This window comes from Mytilus edulis, unplaced genomic scaffold, assembly GCF_963676685.1.
Source record: "Mytilus edulis unplaced genomic scaffold, xbMytEdul2.2 SCAFFOLD_151, whole genome shotgun sequence".
NCBI lineage: Eukaryota > Metazoa > Mollusca > Bivalvia > Mytilida > Mytilidae > Mytilus > Mytilus edulis.
The window spans coordinates 21,227-35,451 of NW_027269194.1; the positions used below are offsets into that span (position 1 = coordinate 21,227).

A 14,225-nucleotide genomic window follows, 5' to 3' on the forward strand; every position below is an offset into this window, starting at 1 on the left:
GATTGGATACTTTGAGTACTTTTTGAGAAGTTTGATATATTGTGGCATGTAGATAGTAAACCCTGCTGATCGGCTATATCTGTCCTTCTGATAGAGCTTACAATATACTATGTATATGGTGGTTCATAGATTGAAAACCTTGCTGGCTGGCTATATCTGTCTTTCTTCGTGGAACATACGTTTTGATGTTAATTTAAATACCTCCTACACACACATATTCAATAAAACACAAAAAGACCAGCCCTAAGAAAAATACACAACCAAACACAAGGAATACCAAAAAAACACCCACAAAAAAGTGAAATGTGTGTGATGAATAGACAATTGTATATAAACTACGAACAAAAGTTTTCTTTAATACAAAATGATATCGATTTAGAGAAAGTTTCTGACTTGTGACTGCAAACATGTATCAATGGAGGCTACATATTACTCAAAATAAAGTTAAAAAACAAATGGTCCGAGACCACAATTGATTTTCGTTGTTCACAAATATAGTCCCTAGTGTTGACAGTTGGTTACTTGCCATTAATTTTTATACCCCTTCCAAATTTATTTCTCCATGTTTAATGCCTCAAATTGCAAGAAAGGGGGGGGGGGGGGGGTGAAATTACACTGTAAAAAAAATTGGGTTCAGAAGTTTAAAGGAAAGTAGTGATTTGGTCCAGCTGAAAAAGGTTGAAAGTTAGCACTTCGGAAGCTGTCAAAAGATTTTAAGACGCCCTAAACATAAAATTGTCCATATTTTGAGTTAGAGCCGATGAAGTTTTCTATAATTTTGATATAATTTGTCCCAAAAGTAGTACAACACACTGTAAAAATTTCATTGAGAAAGCGCAGGTTGGATTTTTTTAATTTTCATTTATCTTCTAAAAGAAATGCACTACGAACTAATTGTGGTCTCGGACCAAATACATGCCATGCATCTTGCGTTCTTATATATGCCGATGTACTTTCAATATGTGTTAAAATAAAAAAATAAAGTATAGTCCAAATAACTGGATAATCAGTGTGCAATTCGTCGAAATTAGTTTGTTTATAGAATTTGGTACCAGAGAACGCAACAACACCACATTTGTCTTTCTTTAAAAATCATTTCAAGAATGTTTTCTCTTCATGACATTGTTTGTCAGTAAATAAATACACCATCATCCGCAGATACATCCGTAAATGCCGGTGTAAGGAAACAAAAACCACAATTTCATTTTTCTACATCACATTAGTGCCCATTACTAGGACATGTTTATTTTCAACATATCATTAGTCATTCTTTTTTCATTTTTTAAATCCTTATTTAATTTATCTTTTGAACATTTACATGTACTAAAAGATGAGAAATTTAGACTGTTTGGTTTTATAATTTTTCACTACGACTGTACGATTTAAAAACGAATGTGGTAAGATCGATAATAAGATAACCAAAAGTTTTTAAATTATTTTAATATTTAACGATTATTTTGATCTTTAAATCATCTACAATGTTTAAAACTACGTCAGTTTTTATTGAGATACTTTTTGTAGTAACTTCAATAAAGTAAACATTTCCTTGCAGTCACATTCGTCACAACTCGGCCGATTCCGGAGAGTAGCGGATTCACCCGAGGGTTACCGATTGCTTGCAGTCACATTCGGCACAACTCGGCCGATTCCGGAGAGTAGCGGATTCACCCGAGGGTTACCGATTGCTTGCAGTCACATTCGGCACAACTCGGCCGATTCCGGAGAGTAGCGGATTCACCCGAGGGTTGCCGATTGCTTGAAGTCAATCCATTACTTGTCGGTTATTTTTGAGACAAACCAGTAAGTTGTGTGTATGTGTGTGTGTAGTGTTAAATACGTCAACGGATTAGTCTATATATTACTCTAAATTGATTGGAAGCGAATTGTTTGAACAGTACTTAATTTATAACAGTAAATAAGTATAAAAATTATGAAAGTCTGAAATTCTCATAATAGTTTATTTTTTTTTAGGTCACGTATGCTTGAAACTACTTAAGTTAAGATATCCAATCGTTATACTGATTTATCGCTATTTTGTGCATTTTTCTTTTGATCTTTTTTTGTGATAATTTTCATATCATGCTTCTCGCTTGAGATGGAAAAATTATCGCCAGAACGTGGCGTTGCTAACGAAATTGACATGAAATTGACAACGCGTCATAGGTAAAATAGCGATAAACAGATTATCATTGGTCATCTCAACTCGATTGCTTTTCTCACTTTCGCTGTACCAGCTCAAGCGAGAAAACCAATCTCGTTGAGATGATCAACGATAATCTATAATTATCGTACGACATGTAGGAAAATCCGTCCGTTCGGAATGAATCTAAATATAATACAAATTGATTGGAACTGTCCATTTTATCTGTTTAAATGAAACCATTTATCATTCTTGTTAAATGAAATAAGATAATTATGATTGGATACAGGTTGTTTATTAAGGCCTTTCTGAAAGAAGTAGAGAATGAGGTAAACCAGCATGTAGGAGTGGGAACATAGAATGACTTATGTTTCTTCAAGTAATGGGGACATACAAGTATTTATTATAGCCACAGTTTTCACAATACCCCAGTATTGCATAAATGGTGTAATAAGAATTCTTTATATCCTATGTCACAGTAAAGGAAAAATAGTAGTATTACATTTTCCAAGCATTAGGTTGGCTTTTGGTGTACTCATGGCAGGTGAAGGAAATCAAATGAGAAGCGCTGTGATTGGATGTAAGGGTACAATATATTTTTTTTATTTATCTATGAATAACTGCAGTGTGTATATTTACAATATGAATTTTGAAACATATTGAAATATTTTCTACAGAATTATTCGAAAAGGCTTACAAAATTGCATAAATTTGGTGCAAAATGACGGTGGGCATGGATAACATAAAAAAGCTCTGTTGGAAGTTGGTCATGATACTATTTGGCTTTAATTTTTAAAACAGAATATTAAAATACAAGATTTCTTTACAAAAATAATTTTGAACGTCTGTTTCTCGAAAAAGACTAACAATTGTCGCCTAAGGAGAAATATATTGTTTTTTTGCAATCTGTTATAACATTGATAATAACCATTTTGCTGCACAAGATTTACTATGTTACTAATTGCCGCCAAAATTGATAAGCAGCTATGTTTAGACGAAATACGCGTCTGGCGTATATGCAAAATTTAGCCCTGGTATCTATGATGAGTTTATTTACAATTATTACTGACAATTAGGAATCAGGAGGTGCTATAACAGTTTGATGTTCCATACATTTGAAACAGTGTTTCCTTTTACTATAAGACCTATGACTTTGCTGTTTTTCATTAACAACATAGCAGTTATCATCATTGAAAGACGACTTTCACTGGATAATTATATTGTCACTCAGACCGAGAAGATAAGTTTGATTGGAAGAAGACAGTTTGTCTTACGAAAAAGTATATTAAAAAATAAGAATATCGGCAAGTAAATCTTTTATGGAAACATCCTAATGTGTATCAACATATAAATACAATTAAACTACCAAACATTATATACTTAATCCAGAATATTCTCAAACGTAACCCCGGCTTCTGCAAAATAATAAAATAAATTAGAAAACTTTCATTTCAAAACTTTTAACAGATTATCGAAAAAGTTACAAATAATATGATAAATAATTGTCTATAATTGAAAAGATCGATCCTTGAAAATAACATTGGTGTGGGTCTGAATCTGTGTGTATCCAGTTCTGTCATTGATCACCTAATAATAATAATAATAATAATAATAATAATAATAATAATAATAATAATAATAATACATTAATGATAATACAGCAAATCCTAAAACTATACCATTTTATTTTACATGTTTGTGTTTAAAATACTTTTCAACTAGTTTATCATTTATTTGTGCTAAGACAATGTCGTTTCTTGTCTGTATATTTTTCAAGTACCAAGTCAGGAATATGGCAGTTGTTATCAAATAGTTCGTTTCTATGTATGTTGGCGTGTATTTCTGTTACACTTCAGGGATCCTTTGTTTTCCACTTATAGTTGATGTGTTTCCCTCGGTTTTGGTTTGTAACTCTGATTTGTTTTCTCTCCACGGATTTATGACTTTTGAACATCGGTATACTACTGTTTATGTCTATATTTCCCCCTCCAACAACATCGGTATACTACTGTTTATGTCTTTATTTCCCCCTCCAACTCAAATTTTATGATTATCGTCGCAAATTCAATGTTTTGAAACAAACATTAAATCATGATGTTGTATGTGTAATTGAGAATTTGAGATATGAGAATCGTGATGAATATTACAGAAAACGGAATAACAATAAAAAAAGAGGAAGTATGACAACATCGTATTTTAGAAAATTGCTTGGTGCTTAAATATAAAGAAAAGAAAATAATTTTCAAACTAGAATGATGATACATTTGCGTTAAAATAAAAACAATGACAGAGATAAAGACTCCTACTCTTGACAGTGGAATCAACATTTATTGGGGTATAAGTAAATAGTAAAATAACAAAAATACCGAACTCAATGGAGAATTCAAAACTGAAAGTCCGTAACGAAATGGCAAATTCAAAAGCTCAAATACAGCAAACGACTGTCATATTCTTGATTTGGTACAGTCATTTTGTTATGTAGAACCAGTGTAAAAAATAGGTTGTGGAATATAGGGGATATAAGATTTATCTTAGTGATGAGGAAAAGAAAAAAGTGGGAAGTGTGATTTTTTTTCCAAAAACTATAATTGTTTAAATGATCATCACCATATTAATACGACTGATTTATCAATTAACCTCTCGTTACCTTTATTGTGGACACATGCAGTGATGATGTTCTCCTTCTGGTTCACAAATGCAGTTTGAAGGACAGGCAACCGTAGCATTACTTGGATGACATTCAATTGGAATTTCACAGAAACAGCAGTTAGTGGTACTATTATGATAATGACAATGGGGAGCTCCTCCACTTTCACAATGTGTGGAACAGTCGTCACTGTGTAAATTACATGTTGTACAACTCAGTACAATGCCTGAAAAAATTCATATGTATATATAGGAAGATGTTGTATGAGTCCCAAAGAGACAACTCTCCATCCAAGTAACAATTTATAAAAGAAACCATTATAGATTAAGGTACGGCCTTCAACACGGAGCTTTGGCTCACATCGAACAGCAAGCCATAAAGGGCCCCAAAAATAACTAGCGTAAAACCAATTAAACGGGAAAACCAACGATCTAAACTATATAACGAAAAACGAGAAACACTTAAGAACCACACAAACAGACAACAACCACTGAACATTCGATTCCTGATATGTATATAAAAGGCAGCACTACTTTCAACGAAATAACTATTGATACCTCCATTGTTGTATACTAAATTTTATTTCGAGAAGTCAAGAATTAATTTTATGCAGCCGAAATTATATACAAGAGGGACGAAAGATACCAAAGGGACAGCCAAACTCATAAATCTAAAACAAACTAACAACGCCATGGCTAAAAATGAAAAAAAGACTAACAAACAACAACATAGAAAACTAAAGAATAAACAACACATACCTCACCAAAAAACTAGGGGTGATCTCAGGTGCTTCGGAAGGGTAAGAAGATCCTGCTCCACATGTGGCACCCGTCGTGTTGCTTATGTGATAACAAATCCGGTAAAGTCTAATTCGGTAGGTCACATTCATGAAAGGGAAGGGGATAATAAACGACGTAATGAACATATCTGATATCATTTGTGAAACGGTTATTCCATAACGGTCAACGAACTCGTGATGGCGTCCGTAAAATTTATTATTTTGAACGGGCAAATATCCACTTTTTGATATGGGACGGGCTCTGACGTCCCACGGCCCCAGCTTGTCTGGCAAAACAGTCGTTGGCGGCAGAGTAATCTCAGACTACATAGGCATATGTGTATACGTTAAAGTAAATGATACCGGTTGATACGTTTTAAATTGACAGACTTCTAGTATAGACGACAACAAACGTAGCAAAATGAAACATAATCGATATAGCTGAATTAAACAATAATAAATCTCTACTTTAGAATATTTTTCTCGTAAATACGTTATTTCAATATTAAGAACTAACTTTTAAAAGTATTGTTCTAAGTTTGAATCCTCATTTGTTCTCATTTGTTCTATCGGCACTCATAATTAATTTATACTTTATAACCCAACATATTGAAAGAGAGACAATAACAATCAAAACCAAGGAGTAAACAGACTCAAAAAAAAAAAAAAAAAAAAAAAAAAGAAACAACACGAATCCCACTAAAAAGTGGGAGTGAAATCCGTTTCATCAATGGAGGAAATGAGACGGATTTCCAGACAATCAAAATAACATTTCCTTTGTGTCTAGTAATTTTAATCAACGTTGTCTTTCGATTCGTTTACCGAGGTTTGCACATTAGTAAACTACTGTCACCTTATTCTGGTCAATACATCTTGTGTATGGATATTGAAGAAAACAACTTTTCTCATTATAAAATGAAAGAAAACTTACCATAAAGACAAAGGCATACAATCCCAACAAGCAAGAGTTTCATATTCAATATCAATGTGAAGAGATTAGTATTTTGACCGCTTGCATGTTCTATTTATACCAGTTAGTCATTGTTTTCTTTAAAAATTATTTAAAAAATTGTTTACTAGATTGCTAAACATCGTGCGTAACTCAATTTTTAAAATAAAAACATTAAATTAACAAACATACTTAGTTCACCCATTATGAACAGGATAGTACAAAAATTTCAGCCGCAACACATTAATATCATTTGTTATTACATGAAAATAACATCATGTCAAATTATTTTCACCTAGTCTTTTCGCAGCCAAAATAAACAACCGTTTACTATGAAAACTAAATTGAACATTCCCTAAATTTGGACGTTGTTCAATTAAAATGTCCGTCACTTACTATAGCACTGAGTCATTAACATAAAAGACTGATTCTTAGTTATTGCAAATGGTATTGTAACTAACCTTCACAAATGATAATATATATATAAATAAATAAAATGTATTAAAACATCAAGAATATTTCTTTGTCGTACAATTTTGATATTGAAATACTTATTGTGTTTTGTTTTCATAACGAACTTTTAAAACCGAGATTTGTATCTTTGATATAAATATAATGTGGAAATTGAATACTTATAGAAATATATGAAGCATAAGGATTCAATAGACATACACATGTTGTACTGTTATACCATTGTCCCAGGTTAGGGGGAGGGTTGGGATATCCCACGAACATGTTTAACCCCGCCATATTCTGTATGTATGCGCCTGCCCGAAGTCAGAAGCCTGTAATTCAATGGTTGTCGATTGTTGATGTGTTACATATTTGTTTTCCGTTCATTCTTTTGTACATAAATAAGGCCGTTAGTATTCTCGTTTGAAATGTTTTACATTGTCATTTCAGGGTCTTTTATAGCTGACTATGCGGTATGGGTTTTGTTCTCTGTTGAAGGCCGTACGGTGACATAACATATAGTTGTTAATTTCTGTGTAATTTTGGTCTCTTGTGGAGAGTTGTCTCATTAGCAATCATATCACATCTTCTATTGTTATGTATACAACTGAAATCATAAACAAAATAATAAACTTATTTAAAAAAGCTGAATATAAAAACAGATTAAGGATAGTTTTGTATGAAAATGAAATCCTTTTTTGCAAAACATTAGTTAGTTGTAATTTTTTTTGTTGTCGGTTATGTTTCTTTGGCCTCACATCTTGTTATCTCTGCCCGTATCTGTAGTTGCGATTAAGGTTTTTATGATCATGATGTTTGCAAAACTGGTAACTCAATACGGCAGTTGTTTCGTTACCACAAATGTATCTTCTAACGGTTTTAGAAAGTTAGACATTTGTGTATTATCTGTTCTTATGTTTTACTGCTGCACACTTGTCCCGGGTTAATTTTTCATTTCATTTTCAAAATATCCTGTACCAAGTCAGGAAAATGGCAGTTGTTATAAAATAGTTCGTTTCTATGTTTTTGTATGTTGCTTGGCGTTTGATGTGTTTCCCGCAGTTTACTTTGTAACCCGAATTAGTTTTGTCTTAATGGATTTTTGAATTTCGAACAGCGGTATACTATTGTGGCCAGTATTGGTATTCATACAATAAGTTTAGTTGAGGTCTGGAGCTGACCTATCAGTAACTGCTAGTTGCTTTATATTTCTTTAGAACAGAGTTATACTGTGCATATTACCTTGTGTTTGCTTTTTCTACATTGAGAAATAAAAAAAAAAAACATGTTAAACCCCGCCGCCTCTGGTCTTTGTTGTTCTTGTATGATTTTTCAATTTCTAGTTCATTTATAAATTATGAAGTTTGGTAACGTCCATTACCACTGAACTAGTACACATTTTTGTTAAAAAGTCAGCATATGCACGCCTCCGGTTGATTTCTATCTGTATTGAATACCCATTGGTTGCTTTCGGCTTTTGTCTGCTCTTTAGTCGGGTTGTTGTCTTTTTGACACATTCCCCATGTCCATTTTATATTTTATTTATTAAAAAAGAGGCTAAAACAGTATTACGAAAACAATAAAGAATGGAAGCAATAATAGTAACATTTCAAACCGAGCCATACCAGAGTGACATAAGCCTTTTTAATATAAGGTAAAACCGGACTTTGCAGTAGAGGTAATTAAAGTCTACACCCTTTTGAGTAAAGAAAACATCTAAATATTATTTCATGAATACATTACTATTTTAATAAACAGCTGCGCCATGAGCGAATGAAACGCCTGACGCCTTGTGTGGCAGTTTTATGCAATAATCATAAATAGTTTCTGAAAAAGTTTTAAGCAATAACCATATATTGTTTTTGAGATACGGCGGGACATGTGAACTCCCCCTCTTTTTTTTTTTTACAAAAATCTAAATATCACTAAAATAATTTTTTTAATCAAAACCAAAAAATATACAGAACTTAAGATTAATATAACTAATAAGTGTGTAAAGTTTTAAGCAACAATCATAAATTGTTTTTGAGATACGGCGCGACATGTAAAAATACTCTCCCCCTTTTTAACAAAATACTAAATAACTCAAAAATGAAATTGTGAATCATCACCAAAAAGTATTCAGATCTTAAGATTAATATAACTAAGAAGTGTGTAAAAGTTTTAAGCAGTAATCAAAAATCATTTTTGAGATACAGTGCGACATGTGAGAAAAACACACCCCTGTTTTAGTTTCAAAGTGCAGTAACTCAAAATGTTTTTATCCTATTATAACCAAAAAGTATACAGATCATTCGACCATCATAAGAAACAACTATAATAAGTTTCATGAAATTTGGATAAGTCGTTCTCAAGTTACAGTGCGACATGTTTATTCCGGACAGACAGACGGACGGACGCTGGACATTTGTATACCATAATATGTCCCGTCTAATTTTGACGGGCGTATAAAAAGCAACTGTTGGATGACAGCTGCAAAAAGATGCAAGTTTATTCCCTAACAAGGTACCAAAAGACAGTAGAAAGTATAAAAAAGGAAATTAACATAGAACTCCAAGGAAAATGAAATTTAGTAGAGGGGCGAAAAATACCAGAGAGACACAACAGAGAAAGCTAAAGACTAAGCAATACATACCCACCCAAAACCTATGTTGATCTAAGGAGCTCCAGAATGATAAGCAAACTCTGTAAAAAGCCTACTTATCAGATATCATCTGTAAAACTCATATCCCATTAAAGGTCAACCAACTCGTGATGGAGTCGGTAAAATTTAAACTGACCATATGGAACTCTTCAATTCAAATCTTTAATGCCATACAACTACATATTTATAGTATGACACAACATAACAAAATGAAAATAAAAATAACAACAAGTCATTAATATACACAATTAAAGTAAATATTTTAAGAGTCTCCTATCCTCAGTTCATTAGACTGTTTTAAAAAGGATCCTAGCTTATTTACCTGAATGTGTCAAGTTGGGTTGAGAATATATGTTATTTTATCTATGTCATTTAAATTTAGAAAGTGGATATTCTCATTTATCACAAAATCAAAATAAACTTTTCTATCATTATGGTTTCTATTACAATATAAAAAGAAATGAATTTCATCTTCAATTTGTTTACAGTTTTTGCATAATCTTTCTTCTTTTGGTATTTCAAGGTATCTTCCCTTTTCTATTAATAAATTATGGTCACTTAATCTAAATTTTGTTATCAGTTTTCTGAATTCAAGTTTTGAGCAAGTTAAATTTTTCTTCTGTATTAATTATTTTTACATGTTTATAAATTGTGAGTATGCTGTTATCCATATCTGATAGTTTATCATTTATTATTTTTTTCATAAAAATGCTTCACTTTTAATTTTATTTGTTCTATTATAATTTTAGTTATCTTTTGTGAGGAATATGTTTTCAAAGTGTCCAAATCCATACCAATTTCTTTTACTATATGTTTTACATATGAGAACCAAGAATGAATTCCTGTCGAGTCTAAGTTTTGAGACAAAATAAAGGAGTCTTTTAAGAGAGGATTAATTTCATCAGGATATAACCTAATAAGATACAATATAGATGGAAATTTAATATTAAGTTCCAGAGGAAGTCTCCCCAGATCAGCCCTTGCACCTAAATTTGATTAAGGTTTTCTTATACCAAGTGTATATTTACACCTGCCCCAAGTCAGGAGCCTGTAATTCAGTGGTTGTCGTTTGTATATGTGTTACATATTTATTTTTCGTTCATTTTTTATATAAAAAGGCCGTTAGTTTTCTTGTTTGAATTGTTTTACATGGTCTTATCGCGGCCTTTTATAGCTGGTTATGCGATATTGGCTTTGCTCATTGTTGAAGGCCGTACGGTGACCTATAGTTGTTAATGTCTGTGTCATTTTGGTTTCTTGTGGACTGTTGTCTCATTGGCAATCATACCACAACTTCTTTTTTATATTTACCAAACTGCACGTGTAACTTTTCTATAGGTGTTTCATCAATGGAATAAAAGGGGCCTAATTGTTTTCCAGTGTTATTTGGTCTTTTTGAGCTCTAAAAATGTTATATAGGAGTCTAAAAATGTAACTTCTGAATTATATAAAGCTATAGGTTTTGACATGAATATCAATAATGTGGTCATTTTTATAAATTTTGAACTTTTTTGAATTTTGGATCCTCAATGCTCTTCAACTTTGTACTTGTTTGGCTTTATAAATATTTTGATATGAGCGTCACTGATGAGTCTTATGTAGACGAAACGCGCGTCTGGCGTACTAAATTATAATCCTGGTACCTTTGATAACTATTTACACCACTGGGTCGATGCCACTGCTGGTGGACGTTTCGTCCCCGAGGGTATCACCAGCCCAGTAGTCAACACTGCGGTGTTGACATGAATATCAATAATGTGGTAATTTTTATAAATTTCCTGTTTACAAAAGTTTGAATTTTTCGAAAAACTAAGGATTTTCTTATCCCAGGCATAGATTACCTTAGCCGTATTTGGCACAACTTTTTGGAATTTTGGATCCTCAATGCTCTTCAACTTTGTACTTGTTTGGCTTTATAAATATTTTGATATGAGCGTCACTGATGAGTCTTATGTAGACGAAACGCGCGTCTGGCGTACTAAATTATAATCCTGGTACCTTTGATAACTATTTACACCACTGGGTCGATGCCACTGCTGGTGGACGTTTCGTCCCCGAGGGTATCACCAGCCCAGTAGTCAACACTGCGGTGTTGACATGAATATCAATAATGTGGTCATTTTTATAAATTTCCTGTTTTCAAAAGTTTGAATTTTTCGAAAAACGAAGGATTTTCTTATCCCAGGCATAGATTACCTTAGCCGTATTTGGCACAACTTTTTGGAATTTTGGATCCTCAATGCTCTTCAACTTTGTACTTGTTTGGCTTTATAAATATTTTGATATGAGCGTCACTGATGAGTCTTATGTAGACGAAACGCGCGTCTGGCGTACTAAATTATAATCCTGGTACCTATGATAACTATTTAACTTATGAATCAAAGAGATTATTTGCAACTTTAACTGGTATATTATTCAATGAACTAATATATGACTTCATCGCAAAGAGAACTTTTTTTAGCTTTTTTTGTTAGATCTATAGTACTGTGGAAAGATTTCGATTATTTTTAATCAACATTCCTAAAAAGTTATACTCATTTGTGTTTGATATTGAAATATATTTGTATTTTGCAAATGAGGTAGCTGTTTGGAACAGTTTTGCTTTAACATCATAGTTTTAGTTTTATTTACATTTACACTAAATTGCCAATTATCACAAAAAGCACTGAAATTGTTTAAACTATTTTGTAATCCCTCTTTAGTGTCAGATATTAAAAGAAGATCATCTGCAAATAGACGAGAGTTAATATTTGAAGAAACTAATGAAACTGGATCTGAATTTCTTTTATCTTACTCTTTGATTACATCATTTATAAAAAGATTAAATAATGTTGGACTCAATGAGTCCGCTTGCTGTACCCCTCTTGAAATGTTAGAATATTTAGAAAATTGACTTTTATATTTAATTGAAGATTCTGTTTTATTATCTTGCTCTTTTATAACATTGGAAATATGTTTTCCAAGACCTGTTTTCACTAATCTATACACAAGACCTATTCTCCACACAGAATCAAATGCTTTACGAAGGTCAACAAAACAAATATATAACCTTTTTTTTCTTTTTATGAATGTATTTATTAATTAAAGATTTTGATACAAAAATGATATCAGAAGTCCGATGGTTTTCTCAAAAACCAAACTGATTTGCACTGAGTTGCCCATGTATAATTTTATTCAATCTGTTATTTAAAATTGCATTAAAATTTTTTGAAAGACATTTAAATTGAAGAAATACCTCTGTAATTATTTAGATCATTAAGATCTCCTGATTTATGAAGAGCTATCACAAAATATTTTTTCCACGTATTTGATATTTACCTGATTTGAAAATCAGATTAAAAAGTTTAAGAAATAAATTTCCTGTCACTGGATATGTATATTTTATAATTTCATTTAAAATTCTGTCTGGTCCTGCTGATTTTCCAGTTTTTAATTGTGAAATTACTTGTTTTTTTCTCAACGGTAATGGGTTGATCAGTTTCTTTTTTGAATTCCAATTTTTTTCCTGGTTACTTAAAATAGTTTCAATGTTCTTTTGGAACTCAATATTTACGGTTGGAGGATTTCCCTGATTATTTAATTATATTTTCTTCTTCCTGATAAATTTCAGGCATTTCTTCTTCATCATCTTTTAATTTTAATGATTTTAATATTTTCCAATATTCTTTTAGGTCTTTATCTATTTTATTTGTTAATAAGTCATATATCTTTTGTTTATTATCCCCCTTCTTCTTTTTAACAGCTTTTTTTTAGTTGTTTACAAAGTAGAAAATATCTTTGTTTTAAAACATTTTGGTCTGGTCTATGTTTTATTTTATATCCTCTCTTTTAGTCTCATAAATTACTTCATCTGACCATGCTTGTTTGTTTATTTTCTTCTTGAGTTTATAATGTTTAGTAATAGTTTTAAAGCAGCAGTTTAAATCTCCTCCAAAATATTAGTTAATTTATTTGTATACTCCTCAACCAAACATTGGTTCTCTTTGCATGTTTTTAACTCTAAATCTATTACTTCTCTTTTAACATGTTCTCTTATTAATGCGTCAACTAATACATTTTTAGAATTTTCGAAACGTTTGTAAGATTTCATTTGTTTCCATTTTTTCATCTAATACTTTCTTTTTATCAAAATTTAATAAGCAGTCTATAAATAGTTCTATCTGTACATGATCTGTAAATTATGTAAAATTCTTTATCTTAAAGTATTTCACTGACAATTGCATAATCTACAGTACTATAACCATTATTTGACATACAAGTAAAATAACCAAGGGAATCTCCTACATATCTACCATTTTAATATGCGTAGTCTCGAAGATAAGCACAGCTCTAATAAATTTAAACCTTGTGTATTTAGAGTTGAATATTGATTTCTTCCATCAAGTTTATTATCAGATTTGTATCAATCTGGTAGAACATTTTTGCCATCAAATAAGTTAATATGAGAAGAGTCTACTTCAATATAATCTGGATTTTTTGCTGTCCTTGCATTAAATTCTCGTATGAGTAGTATTTTCTTTTTCTAGAAAAAGAGCATATTTCTTCTTCTAGAGATATTAGATCATAACCATAGTTTACCAACTATCAAGGAAATCATGAGAGGCTATACAAGCT

The 14,225-nt window shown here is 31.6% G+C and overlaps 1 long non-coding RNA gene across 1 annotated transcript; it reads right to left on the bottom strand.

The window, feature by feature from the left end:
* Positions 1–3,443: 3,443 nt before the first annotated feature.
* On the bottom strand, positions 3,444–6,652 carry LOC139509667 (uncharacterized). Its single transcript, XR_011661791.1, has 3 exons — positions 6,497–6,652; positions 4,788–5,013; positions 3,444–3,727 (listed from the first exon to the last, which is right to left on the bottom strand). It is a non-coding gene; the product is annotated as an uncharacterized lncRNA (long non-coding RNA).
* Between the last annotated feature and the right edge of the window lie 7,573 nt (positions 6,653–14,225).